Source organism: Lontra canadensis, unplaced genomic scaffold, assembly GCF_010015895.1.
Source record: "Lontra canadensis isolate GAN:19392208 unplaced genomic scaffold, GSC_riverotter_1.0 scaffold82, whole genome shotgun sequence".
Classification (NCBI taxonomy): Eukaryota; Metazoa; Chordata; class Mammalia; order Carnivora; family Mustelidae; genus Lontra; species Lontra canadensis.
Window position 1 is genome coordinate 6,852,308 of NW_022631076.1, and position 19,761 is coordinate 6,872,068.

Consider the following 19,761-nt stretch of genomic DNA (forward strand, 5'->3'; position numbering starts at 1 on the left):
AGTTGAGATGCCTAGGTGGCTCAGTTGGTTCAGCGTCTGACTCTTGATTTCGGCTTACGTCATGGTCTCAGGGTTGTGGGATCCAGCCCCCACATGGGGCTCTGTGCTCGGCGGGGAATCTGCTTGTGATTCTCTCTCCCTCTCCCATCCCCCACCCCCCTCTCTAAAATATACAAACTTTAAAAAATAAATGAAAATAAAAATAAAATGAAGTAAAGTTAAAAAAATTAATTTTATTTTTTAAATTATTTTCTTTTATTTTATTCATTATTACATTCAATCAGCCAGCATATAGTACATCATTAGTTTTGATATAGTGTTCAGTGATTCATTAATTGTGTATAACACATCTTTATATTCCACATATGAGTGAAATCATATGATAATTGTCTTTCTCTATTTGACTTACTTCACTTAGCATAATACTCTCCAGTTCCATCCCTGTCGATGCAAATGGTAGGTATTCATCCTTTCTGACGGCTGAGTAATATTCCATTGTATATATGGACCACATCTTTATCCAATCATCCGCTGAAGGACATCTCAGCTCCTTCCACAGTCTGGCTATTGTGGCCATTGCTGCTATGAACACTGAGGTACATGTGCCCCTTCTTTTCACTACATCTGTATCTTTGGGGTGAATACCTAGTAGGCAATTGCTGGGTCGTAAGGTAGCTCTATTTTCAACATCTTGAGGAACCTCAATAAAATTAATTTTAAATGAACATGCTTCAGCATATAAACTAACAATTATTCTGAAGTTTTTTACTAAGACCTAATTACATTATTTTCCAAGTTAGAATGACTAATAATTAATGTGAAACCATAATTAACACAGATGACACAGATGATACTATACTTTTCCAAAGTAAAGAAATATATCTGACCTAAATTTTTATGACTCACATTTGATATCAAAATAAACTTTATTGAGCAAAGACATTGTTTAAAATCACAGAAAAACAAACATGATGAAAAGATAGACATGGTGTATAAATAATGTTAAAATATTGTCACAGGTATGGAAATGTGACATCATCATTGGAATAAAATAAAATGTTATAAAGCAAAGAGTTGTCAAAATACAGAATAAGAGATATCCTGAAACAAATGAAAAATCAAGATCATGCAGTAGTGGTAACAATTTCTAACCCAGAACATACTTAAATATCATGGGGGAAATCAAAAGAACTAGCTCCGGAAGCAGTGGTGACAAAAGATAGAGGGGGGCTTTCAAAAAGGCAAGGGACATAGGTAATTGACTTACCACCTCTGTCAAATAAAAGTGAGAATCTCTTGGGAGAATCTAAGTCCCTTAACAGACACATTTCAGAGCAGTTAATGAAATGCTGCGTGTTTCAGTAGCAAACTATTTCAACAGTGAAATGACATAGGAATCGGAAGCATATTCTGCTGTGACACTTGGTAGTTGACATTTTTCCAAACAGCCACCACAAGTCTGAGGTTCTCATGAGACTGTTGTCTTCCAGCTACATGACTATCCACACTCATTTCACCAAAGAACTCGAACTCTGGTGGTTGCTCCTCATTCTGGGTGGAGAACACCAGTTGGTTTTATGTAGCTTAAACCTACAGGGGCATCAACTGCCTTCTTAGATAGATCACCCCCCAGAGCTGGCCCATCAAGTTTCATCTGGAAAACATTCAGTTCATGAACTCCTTTGGAGGTTTTTCTATTTTGGACCATGGTATCACATAAGTAATCTCAAACTCTTGTTCATCAATGGCAGCCAAATTTGAAATGAGAAATTGTTCCTAGCCTTCTTTATTTTTGGTCAAGCCTTTCTGAACTTCAGTTCCATGAGCAAAATATCCAAAGATGAAACACTTGATTCACTCTGTCTCCAAATTTTCCACTCCAGAATCCAACCAAATCAGAGTCAGTTGTCCAAGGATGAACGGTTTTCATAATATTTTCTGGAAACTCATTTATTTTTAAAGGTTTAAAGCAATAAGTATGAAACTCATAGAGCTTTTCCATCATATTGTCTGGGGCCTCCCATAGGAAAAGCAAACACATCTGAGGGCAAATGGCTGTGTGGTCAGACCCCTCAGGAGACAAGCATGGTGGCAGCTTCAAACATTGAGAAAGGTAGCCAGCTGGTGGTCTTTCAAGGGCCTCTCCTCTTATGGCTTCCTTACTAGAAACCAGGGCCTGACCAATTTTTAAAAGAGTAAATATCTTTTAATATTTAAAAGATAATGATTGAATGTAATTACTTGTGCCACCACGGTTTTTATCAAACACGCTTTACCAAACTAACCTTGTTTCTAGGCTGAGAAGTCGTGATGGAAGCCAATGTTTTCCTGGGTTGAGATTTTAAGAAGCCATTGTCAAACTATCTCTATGGACAGTGTGGATAAATGTAGACTGAATGACAGTTACATGAAGAAGAGTTTTCTTAGCTAGTTGAATAACTGAGTCTATATGCTATTGATAAACTCAGTTCTGCTCATCTGAAAAGTAGTGTGTGATGACAGATGAGGTCCCCTTCTTGCAAAAAAAAAAAAAAACACATGTATTTGACACATTCTTTGTGACTTACATGGATATATAGAAATCATATACATGCTATTTTGATGCAACTGCTTTGAAGGTATTTTGAGAGCCGTATAAAGGAATTTAATTTTAAGAAATTTTTCTAAGTGCCAATTAATATAATTATATCCACACTGACTTTCTGATCTTCCTCCCGATTCTGAGTGAATTTTAGAGGTGCGGTAAAGTCAAACCCAGGAATGGGATGACACTGAGATGTTCATCATTCACATTTCTAGGAAATGGAAAAGGTATTTTTATATTTTGATGTACCCATTTTGATATGACCAAATCAAAGTCATCCCATAAAAATGTTTTTCCCAGACCAGATTCCCATACATTCATCTGCATCACAGATTTTGAAACTCCTTCGCAATAAGCAGAGCTCCCTTCAGCACACCAAGAGGAGTTTACTCTCCAGGTTGGCAGTAATTCACTGAGCATCTAATATTGCAAAGACAGAAAGATAGAGGGATAGCTGGTGTGCCGGCTTTCGAGTCAATATTTGATAGATCTCCACTGAGCCAGACAGTTTCTTCTTGCCTATAAGGAATAGAGATAAAGACTGCGTATCGTTCCAGGTTCTTTGGTTGTAAGCAATTGAAATAGACCCCCAGGTAACCTGGGCAAGAAAGGACTTTATGAGAGGCATACTGGGAAGTGCTTGCAATAATGGTAAAAAGAGAGGCGAACAACAGGGTCTTGGAAAAACCAGGGATGTCCATAGAGAACCCAAATACCTGCTTCTGTGAGAAAAGCCCTCTCCCAGGTCAGTTCCATGGACCATGTGTCCCTCAGCATCTCCACCCAAGTCGCCCAAGTCGTAAAGTTCATCTCATGTGCAGCCTCCTCCCCTCACCTCCCCTCCCAGCTTCATGTGGGGTCATGTGACTGACAGCTCAGCCACAGGCATGCAGCAGGGCCATTACCCCCCCAGAAAAAGAAGGGCACAATCACCAGAGGAAAGAGGCAGTCTGCTGAGAAAGAAAGAAATAGATCCACTGGGGGCCTGAACTTCAGCCAAACACTCATTTTTTTAGAAATATAGGTTTGGCCTCATCTGCTTCTTGTAAGGAGGGGCTTAGCTGACCACAAGCCCCACAGGGGGGCCAACTCAGGGTTGGCAGTCCCAGCATCAGGGACACAGTGCCCCTCTGAGCAGTCCGCTGTCCTGGCCCTGGCACCATCCCCGCTCTGCTGTGGGTGGCCCTCCCATGGTTCTGGGCGCCGCTGGGATGCTCCCCTCATTCACCACCCGCCCCCCAGCTGGCAGGGGGGCAGCCAATTCCTGCAGCTACTAACGCCTCCCTCATCTCCCATTTGCCTGTTCCCTCAGTCCTCCCAGAGCTGTGAACAGCTCCTGTACAAGTTTGTGTGCCCTGGAAGCCTTGTGAGTGTTTCCTGGATCCTGACGGACGCACGTGCTGAGGCCCACGGGGGGGGGGGTGGTGAGGCAGTTTCCCACCACGTCATACTTGGAATGTGCATCTTATATAAAGGAAGACTTAGGGAATGTGATAACCAGCCTCCCCTATCTGGAGAGCTCTCATCTGAAAGGGGGGATTATGTTTATCCCATGTAGTTCCAGAGGGCAAAGCCACAGTGAATGAGCGGGACTTTCTGGGAAGCTGCTTCTAGTTCAAAGCAAGGAACAGTCCTCTAAGCCCTTGAACTGCTCACAGTGAAATGCACTGGGCGGCTTGTTGGGTGTGTGTGTGGGGGGGGGGTGTTGAGAGTCAAGGGGAAGATTAGTTTCCATCTCTCCAAGACACTGGAGATGTGCCCAGCAGAGTGGCATGCAGGGCCAGATCAACTCTCCAGGCCCCCAAATGGCCCTGCAGAATCTATCGGCTTGAATTAAGGATTTGATCATTTTCTCTTGGAGCTCGAGGACAAAACTAGCATGCTTCGTGGCCTGCAAAAAATAGTAACAATTATCCTCTAGGATTTAGCGTGTCATTTACACCAAGGACTCTTCCTCCAGCCCTGAAGAAATTTTATACCCAGCCAAAAGCTGACACCCTTCAGTAAGAAGGTCCTTCTCCTTTGCTCACCTCTCTGGATCTGCTCTGTGTACCTTGGTTTACACCCGGAGGCCCTTTGGAAGGGGCAAAGCTGACCACAGCCTGTATCTAATGGAATCAGAGGATTCCAGTGTTCTGAAGAGAGTTGCTCATGTTCCTGCATCTTGTTTGATGACTCCAATCTCAGGATCTTTCCATGGTGGACTGGGGCTTCCCATCTCTGCCCTGGATTCACAAAGGATGGGCCAGCAGTGGTGAGGGAAACAGACAAGACTTCAGAATCCTGAGATCATCTTCCTGCCACCTTGAAAATCCACCCACCCTTCCAATTCTTGCTTTGAGCACATCTGGACAGCCCCCCCTCCCCCCAGCTTCTGAAGTTTGGGGCACGTCACATGAGTCTGAAATGGCCGTCCTCTGTACACGAGTATTCCCTTCTGGGAGCAAAACCGCCTTCAATCACATTATCTGTTTGGGGAAAGGACAGAAGAAAGCCTCTCTTGAACACTGTTAAATCAAATACAGAAACAAAAAAAAATTTTTTTAAGATTTTATGTATTTATTGGACAGAGAGAGACAGCAAGAGAGGGAACACAAGCAGCGCAAGTGGGAGAGGGAGAAGCAGGCTCCCTACAGAGCAGGGAGCCTGATGCGGGCTCCATTCCAGGACCCTGGGATCATGACCTGAGCTGAAGGCAGATGCTTAATGACTGAACCACACAGGCAACCCCAGAAACAAAAAATTTTAAATCCTAATATGCTCATAAAACTTCCAGCATGCTAACAGAACATTCTCCTCCATTTTCCAATGGGAATATTAGAGGAAAGAAGAAATGGCAATGATTGACCCATGATCACACAGCCCACATATAATAGGACCAGAAATTAAACTAGAGGTCATTTTGACTTTGTACAGGGAAGCTTCCCTGACTCCCTGCCATATTATTGCTTCAAACAATCCTACTTTACAAGAGAAGAAATCCACGGAATTAAGTGTCTCAGTGGCTCAGCTCAGTTTTCTAGGAAGCCAGGATTCAAACCAACAGTGGGACAGTGGCCTGGAAGTTGCATCTTTTGCCAACACAACTCTTTGTGGGGGATTTTATTTTCCTTTCTGCTTCCCCTTAATTCTTCCCAATATTCTTCCCATTTGTCTCATGTCACAGGGTGATTGCCCAGAAGACAAAGGGAAAATGCCCGAGAAGCAGTGGGCAGAGCCTGGCTCACTTATTAGCAAAGGCGCTGGCCACCTGCCATGGTTTAGGGACACTGGGGCACAAGACACCTTACAGCACAGACAGTCCTGCAAGATGGAAAGCCCAACAAGAGGAAAGAATAATTTCGAGCTAAACACCACCCTTTCCTTAAAGCCTGCTCTCCAAATGAGGGCTCTAAGGCCATGTTCTATGGAAAAATTATTGGTTAGTGCCTGGACTGAAGGAGTGAGGCAGGGCAGAGGACAGTGCTCCTAGGGAAGCAAAAGGCAGGAATAGAGAATATTGTGATGTGGTGGGAGGTGGGAGGTGGGGAGGGCAGAGGGCACAGCAGGGTCTCCCACGGAAGGGCCCACCCACGGGATCCACTCTCTCCCTGCAGGTCAAGACCCTCCTCATCTTCCGGCTCAGGAGATTTGAATCACAACGCTCACCCAACTCTGCTCTCTGTTTCTTTTCCCTATGACCCCTCTCTGCCCAACCCCAATATTGTTCCCTTCCTTGTCCCTTTATGTCCCTCAGCCCTCTCCCTGCCCTCCCTCTTCCAGTCTGAGGCAGCCACCTGGGGACCTTGCTATCCAATTATTAGCCTGAGCAGCTGCTCAACCAAACAAGCTCCAGAGATCCGCAGCTGGGAGAATGGAGTCCTGCCTGGAGGAGGGGGAAGCAGGGGGAAGGCCCATGGAGCCTTCTCAGGTGGCCAGATGACGCCTAATTAGGCCCCCTGCTCTGGAAGCCTCACCAGATGGGCAAATGCCTGGAAGCCTTAGGGAGCCAGCAAGACTCAGTGGGAACTCCCAGTGTGTGCTTTCCTTTCCAGCTGCCTCTGGGGCGATGGGGGAGGGCAGTTAAAATAGTAATTGGCGCCTCTGGTCAAGGGGTCTCACTTTTCCCTGCCAGGAGGGGAGATGTTCTGCTTTCCAGTGGTGCAACCCCCCACGTACCCCCCCATCCCCGCCAGCCTGGAGTCTGAGTTGTTGACGTTGTTGATTGAAAATGGTTTTTTTAAATGCACGCCAGAGGAGTTGGCACTGGGAACATTTTTCTGAATCTAAACAATGCACACCATGAATTCACGAAAGGCAGAATTAAACGAAAAGGGAAACATGAAGAAAATGCGTGGGTTTCATTCTTTCCGTCTCCCCAGCCTACAAAAGTGAGCTGCAAACGCCGTGGCAGAGGGAGAATAAAGCAGTAAATTATTTAATTTTGACAGAATTGATGTTTCTGGGCAGAGGAGACTTCGGAGCCAGACAGAAACAGGAGGGGAACGGCTGCACGAGGTGGGGGTTGCGTAATGCCAAACGAGGCCACCACAGGCCAGGTACAACAAACTACCCTGCCTTTCTCCTAAGTCACTGGGCTCTGGCCCCACCCCCTGCCCCTTGATATGGCCACCTCCACCGGAAAAGTCATAAGGGGAGCAGAAAATGTGGTACCTCCTCCCCCAAAGTTCTGTTTCTCAAAGAGGAGTTTGCCTCCCCATACCCCAGCTGGGCATCAGTGGAAATACTGGTGATGAAGCTTGCAAACAATTATGGGGGGAAAATGCAAGAAGCAGAGATAAGTAGGGGCTAAATCACCTCTTTGCCCTTCCCTCTTCTGGACTTCCCTAACTGCTTATGTGACAAAGAACATCTTTGCCTTTTGACGAAGAGAAGGATATCTGTAGTGCATCCTTGACTCAAACGGCCTATTTCAGACAAGTGGAGAACAGGAAAGCCAAGAAACCTTTTCTACCTGCCACCACAGCCCTTGGGTCCCTGCTTGTCATACTCTACAAGTAACCATAAGAATTTGGAGCAGACACCCGCCTGTCTCACCTGGCGGGTTTCCTATTTTTAAGCTATGAGAGAAAGTGAACTCACATCAGACTTGGTTTTACCTTATAATCACTCTCCAGCCAGGCAGTGATTGTTTTCTGTTATATGCAGGGAAAACTTGCAAAATAAAATAATTAGCTGAAAAAATAAGTATAAGAATCAATGATGTTGGTATTTCTTATTTACTCTTGTCATTAATGTCCCTTATTTGTGGGACCAAATTGTGGATGGGCGGAGCTATGTGTCTGATAACGTTTTTGGCCAGCAGAGGACCAGGCTGGCAGCAGCATGTCTTTGAGCAATTTCAGTTCTCTGTAGTTTCTGGAGTATAACATATTTTCTGCCAGTTCCGGCTGATACGGTGGACATTAATTATTAATTCTCCTACAACAGCCATCGGCTGAGAGATAGATTCCCTGGAAATCTGGGGAAACAGCGCCATCTAGCAGTCCTTGCTGTAACTGCCTCAAAGCTGGGTTTTTCCGTCCCTGAGGAGGCCTGGTAGAAAAGGCCACAGTCCTTTTAAGGTTGAGCAACTTGGAAAGATGCTCTCCACAAATCCACCTAGGCTATCAATGCGCACAATCGGTTTTCAACAGCTTGGAGTCCATTTGGCTTTAGAAAAGTAGCTCAGCTTGATATTCTGGGTGGATAAGCCAGGTTTCAATAAAACTATGTTAGAATAGAGCATTTCAGAACATACCATGGGGAAAAGGCAGTTTCTTCAATAAATGGTGCTGCGGAGACCGGACAGCTACATGCAAAATCACGAAGCTGGACCACTTTCTTACACCATACACAACACAAAAATAAAGTCAAAGTAGACTAAAAACCTAACTGTGAGACACAAAAGTATAGAACATTTCATCCACAAGACACTTTGGAGCTAAGCATTTAAAAGATAAGGAAACAGAAAGGCCCTGGAAGAAAAAGACATCTTCGAGGTTACTCAGCTAGTTTATGGTTGAATCAGGCTCACAAAACAGAACCAATACTCCTATTCATAGAACAGAGCAACCCTTTTTCAAAGGCTAGCCAGAGATGAGGATAAGAAGGAGACACAGAAGTGAGAGCCTTCTCAGGAGGCGAAGGTGTGTGTCTCTTTCCGAATCTACATAATACCAGTGGTATGGCAAGGCACGCATTAAACACAAGGGCAGATGTGGGCCTGTGTCTCGGACACAGGCAGACACGGTGGACACATCTTTGATGAGCCCTCCAAAATGTCATTGAAATGGCTGGAACCAAGAGCAAGGCTCTTCCCAACCCTAGCTCTCTGTAGTCTGACCAATCCTATGTCCCCCTTGAGGGAGAACTACTACAGATTCTAATTTGGGGGATAGGTGTTTTCAGGTTTTTCTCCTCAAAAGGCCTTTTGGAGCTTTGACTTCAAATGTGTTGGATTTTTTTTTCTGTCCTTGGTGAGGTTGGCTTTGTGGAGGCTTAGCCAGTCAGAGCTGGTAGGGGCCTGAGGAATGAGCTCGTCCAGCAGGCACATTTGAATTGTCAGAGGAGATGGTAACAACAGTGGTGGGTCCCCACCCCAAACCAGTTACAATAAAATCTCCGGTGTAGAGCCTGGGTATTAGTGATGTTTCAGTTCCCTGGGTGATTCCGATATGCAGCCAAGGTTGAGAAGCACTGGCTTCTAGCCCAAACTTTCTTCTTAAAGAGGAGAAAACCAAGGCTCAACAAGACAAAGTAACTTGCCCAGCAATGCACAGGAAAGTAACAGCAGAACCAGGACCAACGTTCTCTAGCCCGTCCTTCGCGGTCTGCTACAGCGCACTCCGTCATGCTCGGCTGTGCAGTGCACTAGGCCTCGTGAGCCACCTGCTAGAAAGCCAGAGTGGTCACCCACTACAGACACTGCCCCAGGAGGCAGCCATCTGTGAGTGGCCATCTATGCATTGGAAGTGTTCTGAGCACTGGGCAAACTCAGCTTTTAGGAATCTGAAAGAAGAGATGCTTTTACCATCTCACCAATGCTAACCAATATGGGGATGCTGCCACTTGGGGAGATATATTTTCCAATGATGGCTTCTGGAACTACAGAAATAATAGCAGAATGAATTAGGGGACCCCCAGGATCCACTTTGAGGTGGACCAGAACCCAACTCCATCGATCATCTGATTGGTGGACGATCATGGCACTTTGGGTCTCCAATGTTCGCTAGTTTCCCGAAGTCTGGCTCCATCTCTTTCTCCATGCACGATCACCCTGCTGGGCAGACACAGGCTCTTCAGGGGAGGTTAGGAGGGAGACTGACAAGGTACACTGTTGGCTGTGCAGCAGGATTTCCTCAGTGGGACTTTCCCTCCCTATCATTCGAGGGCCTCTGGGCCTCAGAACTAGCTCGAGTCTGGGAATTGGTTTAGGATCCATGACCTTCAACTGACCTTCGCTACATCTAGAGCTTTTCTATTCATGCCAATCAAGTAGCAACCCATCCATCTGTTTCGGTTTTCAAGGAATATCAGGATCTCCTGGCCAACGCAATGTTCTGAAGGTCATACTATTCTGATTACTACTTTGGCTCTGCTAACCCTTTCAGTAACCATACCCACTTGTCTTTGGCAATTAAAACTCTTGCTGCCGGGTCCCATCATTCCTACCTAAGTCAGGGAGCCCAGTCTGATGAGAGCAGTCCCCGGTGCCCCTCCTGACCCACAGAGAAGAGACACCATGGAGCTTTTCCAAGGATGTTGGGCCTCCTCCCTCAAAAACAGCTTGCCCAAGCTTGGGCAAGGAGTACCCCTGGGGCCCTCTGGGAAGAACACAGTCAGGAAATGGGTGAGCCAGTGTCATATGATAAATCTGCTCTAGCATTCCCATCTCCTAAAGCCTTCAGACCCCTTCTTCCTCTGTCTCACTGAGGACATCCAAAATAGGTCATCCTGCCCCCTCCCACCTGTCAGAAAGGTCTGGCCAGGACTCATTAGCTTTTGATCTTCATGACAAATCAAAACCCCAGTGATTCCAACATCAACATTTTGCTTCCAAACATCTCCCAGGCTGCTTCTCAAACCTTAAAATAGTTTTTTAAAAAATCCTATTAAACGAAGTGCCCCTGGTTTTACAAAAATAGCAGATCATGAACCATGAAATGAACAATTGCATCCATACCAAAAGTTTAAGAGAGAAAAATGATTCAGGAGATCTTACCTGAAGATTCTCTAGATGAGGTTTGCTATAACCAGGCATTTTCCAGCAGGACACTGGCATGAGTGTACCAGGCTGAGGTTCCCTGTCCCACTTCCTAGGATCACCCTCTTTCTTCAGTCAGGGATGCAAAAGTGGGGGATGAAGAATCTTGGCCTTGTGGAGCCAAAACTGTTCCAGGGCTCATAACTCTAGTGCTCCTGGTTTGGGGCATTAGCATTCCTGGGGTAGAACACAGAGGCTGTTAGCAGCATGCAGAGAAATTTGCATCAGGCTCCTCACTGTACCTAGGGGTCACTTTGTCTGCAAGCCCTTTGTGGTTTTTGTGGGTTGTTTTTTTTGGTTTTTGGTTTTTTTTTGGATTTAGATGTTGTGACCAAAATAACATGGGCTGTCGAAGAATTCAGTTCAGGAATCCTTTTACACTGTGGGCACGTCACGTCACTTCTCCGTGAAACCCTGGATGGGTTTCAGCTTTCACTCAGAATAAAGCACAAGAGTCCTCCTAGTGGGCACAGGCCCTAAGAGATAGGAGCCCTCTTTCCTCTCTGTCTACTTCCTATTCCACCCAGTTGCTCACTGTGGTCCAGACACAGCAATTTCCTTGCTGTCCTCCCACCGGGCATTCCCTCTGTTTAGCGTGTCCGTCCATCAGCTAGCCCTCTGACCTCCTTTAATCTCTGCTGAAATGTCACCTGAGAACTACCCCAACAACCCCATCTTCCACTGCACCTCCATCTCCCTGTTCTGCCCATTTTCCACGGTACATGTTGCTTTCTGACATAGTCTATATTTCATTCATTTTGATATTGCCTTTCTCCCCCACTAGAAGGAATGCTCCATGAAGGCAGACATGCTGGGCTTTTTTGTCACTGCTAAATCCCCTAGAAAAGCTTGGCACGTGATAGGTGATCAGTAACTATTTGGGGAGCGAATATATGAGACTGTGATGTGCTTGGCTCTGCAGTTAAGCCAATCAAAGCTTAATAAATAGGGTCCATGAAAGAGCTAGAAATGGGGCCAGTTTGCCTGCTTTTTCTCTCCACCAAAGTGAAACAATCTCTTGGTGATCAATTCAATTAGTTAGTAATTGCCCAAGCCTGGTAAGACATGCACATACAATAATTAACATTTTTACAGCATTTTTTAAAATTCTTTAATTAAAAATGCACATAGATGGTTAAAGCAAAACATTTCCACTCTACCTAAGCTTGCCATGTGTCTGTAATTTAAAAAAAGTGAATCTTGTCCTGCTAATAATGGTCTTCATCATTTTGTTTGGAGAAGGAGGTTTCAAGTTGAAGGGAAATCATAACTGTGATGCCTTTTACACTAGATTAATAATGACTTTACAAAAAGAGCAGCCTGTGTTTAATTCTACAGATATACAGGATGTGAGAGGAAACCTTCAAACACCTGAAAATAAGTAACATCAGTTCACAACAAGAGGAGGACACACTTGTCAGGCCTCATCTGGGTATTATCCCTTTTGGCCAAATGAAAGCTTCAGGCAATGAATTGCTTGGTTAATACAGTTTATTCTTTTTTTTTTTTTTTAACAGAAAGAAAGGTGGAGGAGTGGCATAAGGAGGAGAAAGAGAATCTCAAGCAGACTCCACACCCACTGTAGAGCCTGACTTGGGGCTTGATCTCACAAGCCTGAGATTATGACCTGAGCTGAAATCGAGTCAGATCTCAGTGGACTGAGCCACTCGGGCATCCCTATTATGGTTTATTCTGAATTCAGACAGCCATCTTATATCCTGAAAATTGACAACCAGCAAGATACATCCAGCAGTTGGGGGAACTCCTGGTAAAATAGTCATTCTTTTATTTGTCAAATATTAACTTAGAACCTCATAGGCATGTTGAATATTCCAAGTAGAACACTTGGAGATAATATTTCAGCATATTGAGAGAGAGGGGGTCCTCAGGAAGGCCTCCCAGATAATGTGTCCTTTGGACAAGCACTGAGGGGAGTAAGGATGAGGCCATGCAGATTTTGGAGGGAGAGAGAACATTCCAAGGAAAGAACATGCAAAGTCTCTTAGGCAGAAATGAGTTTGACATGTAAGGACACAGATGACTCTGTTTTTGGCCTTTCTCCTTTCTTGCCTTGGGTAGAATCCCAACTCCTCATCCTGGCCCAGAGGCCAGCCTCCCCTTCTCTGGTAGATCTAGGGCCCTCCCAGCCCTTTGCTTGAATTAGACATCTCAGAGTAACTCTGCCCCAAAACTCCTTTGCCAGAGCTCTAAAACTAGTTCTCCCAGGTAAACAAAACCCCTTTGTCCACCCACAGACAGGAAGCTGCAGATTCTTGGCCTTTCCACACAGGTTTTCTGTTGCTGACAAACTCCATAATCAAATAGAGGGATTGGCAAGATTCCCCCTGTTCCTGGGCAATCCCGCCTCCCAACCCAACCCCACATTCTCACAATGGAGCTCAAAACATGCAAGGTAAGGCAACACTGAGCTGAGTGAAGGGCAGGCGGACAGTGCCCTCAATCTGCCCCGTTTCTCACAGGCCTGACACCTGTCATCATCACGAGTGGGCTGGATTCCCCACCTCCACCAAGACCCTCCAGGGAGGGAGGGGAGTCAGCATTGAGAAGGAGGAGGAGGAGACCACCATGTAGCCTGAGCCAGGATGAGATTATAGTTAGGGACAAGCAGTCCAGATCAGACCCTGTAGCTGGAGGGAAATCACAATGGGTAGGGAAATAAAGAAACCTGGCCATGAGTTCAAATCTCCTCTAGCCTGAGAATATGGGTGCCGTCAACAAGCCTTCAGTCCCTGCTGAAATGGGCCCAGGTACATGGATATATTAACGTTTTCACTCTTGTTTTCCATTTGTCTCAGCCTCATTTCTAGCAGTTCGAAGTCCCAAGCTTAGAGGCAAGATGGGCCATTCATTTGAACAGAATTATAGAAAGAGTAGATTTCAAGGATGCCGGAAAGATAGAGTGAGCCAAGGTATCACTGAGTTTGTCCAGGGACGGCTTGCTCCCATATTTTTCTACTGTGATGTCATTGTTTTAGGTGCCTTCTGCACATCACCTCATGTAACTGCTGTCTCAAAAATGTGAGATGTGTCTACTGTGCTCATGTTGCAGATGTCCCCTTTCTGAGGCTCAAAAAGGCAGAGACACCTGCCCAAGCTCATCCAGCTAGAAAAGAGCCAGGGCTGAACAGAAATGTACATAGTTCCAGAGTCTAAGGACACTGTTTTTATAACTCTGTGCAAAGACACTTGGAAGAGGAATGATTATATGATGAATACTTGTAGATATATTAAATTTTCTAATATACCTTCTTAGAATGAAAAAAACAGAGCATCAGAATTCCATTAAGTTTCTAGTAGGAGGAGAAGAAACAGGGAGGGTAAGGTATAGAAAAGGGATAAAAAAAAAAAAAACAAAAAACAGAAGAGAACATCACTGACTTCATGTTTGTTTGCCCATGCAGCCTGAGCTGGCTTTTCTTCTCATGGGGCAAAGGGAGAGACTCCTGCATTAGTCATCACCTTCCTGTAGTCCAGTTTCCTATCCTGCCTGGCAACAGGCTCCTCTGATACATAAACAAAGTAGCAAACTACCCAAGAAGTGTGGAAGGAAGGGAGCCAAGAGGCCTTCCTTTGAAAATCTCCCTACTCCCCAGCCTATTTTCCCTCATTTCACAAATTTTTATTTCACAAATACAGACATAGAGTGGACAAAACTGGTCAAGAAGTCATCACCAATCAGGCAGAATCAGGATGAGAATGAGATGAGCAGCTTACCCAAGTTTCCTACCTACCAGCCTACCCAAGTTCCTTCATTCATCCATTCAGAGCCATTACAACATCAAAGTCCTTGCTCTCATGGAATTGATGTTACAGTGAAGAAGGTAGACCAGATGTCCACAGACAGATGCCTGGATAAAAAAGAGGTGGTACACATACATACACACACACACACACACACACACACACACACACAGAAGACTATTACTCAGGCATCAAAAAGAATGAAATCTTGCCAGTTGCAATGACATGGATAGAACTAGAGGGTATTAGGCTGAGCAAAATAAAATCAGTCAGAGAAAGACAAATACCATATGATTTCACTCATATGTGGAATATAAGAAACAAGAAGATGAACACAGGGGAAGGGAAGGAAGGATAAAATAAGATAACAACAGAGAGGGAGGCAAACCAAAACTTAACTCTAGGAAATAAACTGAGGGTTGCTAGAAGGGAGTGGTTGTGGGGAACGGAGTAACTAGGCAATGGGCATTAAGGAGGGCATTTGATGTAATGAGCACTGGGTGTCATATGCAACTAATGAATCACTATATTCTAACCCTGAAACTAATAATACATTATATGTTAACTAAATTGAATTTAAACAAAAAAAATTTACAAAGAAGGTAGATCATAAATGAATAAATACTCGATACAGTGTAAAGAGACAGAGAATACAAAGGAGTTGGGAACAGGCCTCCCTGGGATTCAGAAACATGAATGAAGCAAGAGGGTGCTAAAGGGAAAAGGGACATACTCGGTGTGTGCAACAAAGAGCAATGGGAACCAGAATATCTGGATGTGAGTAGATGAGGGATGGCAGGACACAACACCTCACTCTTGCTACTGCGTCGAGAAGAACCCGCAACCTGGAGAGCAGGGCCGGTGGGAGGTACGGATGGCATGAGCGAGGGGGGCAGGAATGAGAAGTGAAGGGAGGAGTGGGGGCCAGGAAGTGTTGCCAGGGTAGAAGGAAAGTGATCTGCTGATGCATTGCATAGGGAGCATATGAGAAAGATGTGATTCAAGGATGAACGCCAGTTTTCATCCCGAGTTTTCATCTCAAATCACGATACTACTGACCACATCTCATATATGTCAGAATCTGTGTCAAATTTAACCTTGTATCTCTAGCCCCCAGAACAGTGGATCCCATATGAAAGGGGCTTAATAAATTTAAATGACCCATTGAATGTGGTGATTAACACATGCACAGATGCACGAAAGCCAACATTCAACTACCCTACTTCCCTTTGGCTTTCGCTGTAGTTTTTCAATTATTTTAGCTTTTTTCAGATAAAATCTTGATTGGAATACCAATCTCTAAAACAGATAAATTGCACAGTTTTCTTAATGGACATTTACAATTTAAGTTCAGTTATGACATTTACTTATGAAAAAATTCAATTGAGGAGGCCAAATGGTTCTGTTAAATACAGACATTTGAAATCAGAGATTACAGATGACAACTGCAAGTCTTTATATGCTCTAACTTCTGATTTATTTTTGTTTCGTTTGGTTGGACCTTATGAAGAAGTGCTTGCAACCGACAAAAGTTTCAATGTGTTGTGTGCCAGTTAGTAATGCCTTTGGCTGCGTGTAAGGAAAGAGTTAAATGCCAGAGGCTTACCCATGAGAATATTTATTATTGATGAACAAAAGCTAGGATTATAGAGAAGGGTGCCAGTTAGATATAGTGGCTTACAAGATATGGACAAACACCCCAAAGGTAGGCAATACAGAATGAGTTCAACGGTTTGACAGTGTCATAAGGACCCAGATCTTGCCATCCTTTCATTCTGCCATCCCTGGGCTGACCTTTCACCCTTAGAAGGCTACTTCATAGTCATGAGCCATCAAGAAGTCACCAAAAAACTGGAGCAAAGGGTGGTCAGGACAGAAGGAGACCTTCTCCTTGTGACCCTTTCCCTATGTCAGGGAAACATCTTTTCTAGATGTCACCAGCACAGTTCACTCGTGTCCAGTTGGCCAAATCTGGGCCACGAGCTCAGTCGGAGATTGTCACTAAGCTGTGGGACTTCCTGCCTAATCACTAAACAAGATCAGGGAATAATTTCAAGAGACCTTTCAATAACCAATCTGGAAACTTGAAAGACAAGTGGCAGAAATATTTTGCATAAAGTGAAATAAATAATCATACATATGTAAAATTGAACCATCTCAGGCTGTTCCCAGTGGCAAAAGGCAATTTTTATCAGATCCATTCTGAAGATTTCAGAAAGTGGAAGTAAACTGACAAAGAAAAATATGTGAAATATTGCATTTTCCTATTTATTATGTTCTATTCACTGTGGACTTTTCTCCCCAGAATCTCTCCTCTCCCATTAACCCTCTTGAAGAACTTGTGACTCCTCTCCGCCATCTTTCCTCACCCTACTCCCTGTGACCACCAGTCCAACCTTTTGACATCTCCATTTGCTCCTCCTCCTACCACGGTGATGAGCACAGTCATGCAGACAAACTTACTTCCCTAAAAACGAAGAAGGGAAAAAGGCTACCTTTTACCTACGCTTCAATATTTTTACCTCATATAATAATATTGAACAATAATTCTCATTTTCTCTCATATATAATAGAATCAGAAGTGCCTCAAATTTATAATAAGGGCAAAAAAGTTACTTATCATTCAACATTACAAATATGCAGTGCAAGTTAACTTGTTATTTCACTAATGACTCCAACATGACATGAACAGGTTCTGAGCATCTATTCAGAATGATCCAAATATATTTTAGGGCAGAACTCTTTCGTATAATTTTCCATCATTAGTTAGATGAAGGCCTGAATTTTTTGTAAAACCAACAGCAATATTTTTCAAGTTAAAACATATGCTCAATGACAGTAGGAAAAGCTTTATTCTGAGGGCACACTCTCTATACACGCACAAACACACAGAAAAAATGAAGCTACTACACAAAAATCTCTAGTGTTAGCTGGAAAATGGGAAGCATTTGGTGTGGTCTTTTTTCTTAGCTTATGGTTTTTAAATGAGCCAACAATGCATTACTTTAAACAAAACAAAACAAAACAAAACAAAACAAAAAACCTCAATCCATCCCATGGTAAGGTAAACACAAGTTGTGAGAAAACAGTTTTTCACATTACTTTTCCAGAGACCCCTACAAACACATAAATGGATTACTGAAGAGAGAAGTGTCATGTTAACCTGTTAGCAAGAAAGACATGTCTCTCAATAAATTCCTAACCCTGCCTGTGTACAATCGTTAGGAAGAACCTAAGCAATTTGGTCTATGAACTCCATGCAGCCGTTCCCTCTATGATACGCATATTGACCCCCTCCCACTGGAAGAATTTTTAAAATGTAGAAATTCAGCAAAAAGGACACTTTGCTTGGAATGGAAAGGACCATGACTCAAGCCAGTGCAAGGCCCCATTCCCTACCATGCACAGGCTATTTGGAAAAGGTATTTTCTGGAATTATGATCGTATACCTCGAAGGCAAGGACTGAGTCTCTCCTCCTCCTTCAATATGGACGAGATGACCTGCTAATGAAGATCATGCCAGTAAGGAAGCAGTGGTTGAATAACATAAGAATCTCGTTATCAGTTCGATCTCCAGCGTCAGAAGCTCAAATTATGGAGCATGATGTCTGATGACATTGAAGCCCAAAGACTGCCTGTGATTTCTGACCAACCAGAACTGGAATTCTCTGCTTTTGAGATTCTTTAGAAATTCTTTATGTACTTTTGACTGGAAATATGACTTCATTTAAAAATAAAGGAGCTACAGAGTTTGAGGTTCGCTTGCTTCTAAGGCCTTTGGGATTTCTCACCCAAGTCAGGAAAATTAATCTGGCCTTAATCACTGTACCAAAGAAGTTAACCAACACCACAGCCACTGTCCCACCCCACTCTTTGATATAGACAACTGATAGGAGACGTTCTTTGCAATGGCAGCTTCGCATCTCAACTTGTCTGTAGCCCTTAAGCTGCTCCCTGCCCCTCACCCCATGCAAGAGCTCTATTGTCTGGTCCTGCCTTGCTTTCAACCTTCTTTGAGTTACTCAACCTCTCTTAAAAGCTTAGGGCTTACTTAAGTCTCTAAAGGCCCGTGGTTCTTCAAGCCGGGGAAATGTATGATTATGGACTTTCTCCCAAAATCTACAGTTGGTTTTGCTTCTCCTGCTCTCAACATTCTATTCTATCCATCTGCAGTTACCTGATTCATGATTAACTCTATCCCAAGACACAGCAATATCAACTCGATCCAATCTTTTCATTATAAAAGTAAGTGCCCTCCCTTTTAGAATCATACATTTTGATGACTAAAACTCCAATAAATTGTGCCTTAATCTTATGGTCCTCAATATAATGCCTTATTTATTTAAATTTCTTATTATGAGTTCTTAGCACATCAAAGAGGTGCTAAAATGCAAAATACTTTTAACAGGTAGCACGCTTTAGGAAGCAAATAAGGAAAACTTAACTCAAATGGTTTGAACAATGAGCAAAATTTTCTTAATCTCATAACTAGAAGACTGGGGATCTATTAGGACATTGTTTTTAGCTCCTTCATTTCTTTGAGGACTCATATTTCTTTCTTCTCTTCACTCTGCTTAATTCAACAAGTCAGCTTATAGTTTTCCTCATGGTCACAAGAGGGCTGCAACAGTTCCAAGTTTCCAAGTATCACAGACCAATATACCAACAGTAGAGAAACTGTTATCTTGCCCCAATCCCTAGTTTCTTTTTATCAGCCAGAAAAATTTTCATGTAACTCCAAAGTAACCTGCAGTCACCTTTCATTCCATAATTGTGCCACATTCTCACATCTCAACCAATCATTCATGAAAAGGAAATGAGACCATGTAGTTACTTTCCAGCCAATCTTTATTCGCTTTGTGCTGAGATTGTAACATACCCTTCCTTTCCAAAAACAAACACACATAAAAACCTCCCAGACAAATGTGAAGCATTAAAAAATAGCAAAGAAGAAGAGAGAAAGGGGGATATTGGAGGCAGTCAAGTGTGCTAAAGGTATACTGGAGACCAAAATGTAAATAAAGCACCTTCATCAGTATCCTCAAAGCCACTATTTACATGGTCAGATTTACCACTCAGAGCCACCTTCATGGTAAGGGCAGAAATGTCAACAGAGCTATAAGAAAGTCATATACTACTGTTTAAAAGATAGTGGTAAAATTTTTATTGT

At 43.6% G+C, this 19,761-nt stretch overlaps 1 pseudogene; it reads right to left on the bottom strand.

Moving 5' to 3' along the window:
- Nucleotides 1-980: 980 nt before the first annotated feature.
- On the bottom strand, nucleotides 981-2,518 carry LOC116882213 (annotated as a pseudogene).
- Between the last annotated feature and the right edge of the window lie 17,243 nt (nucleotides 2,519-19,761).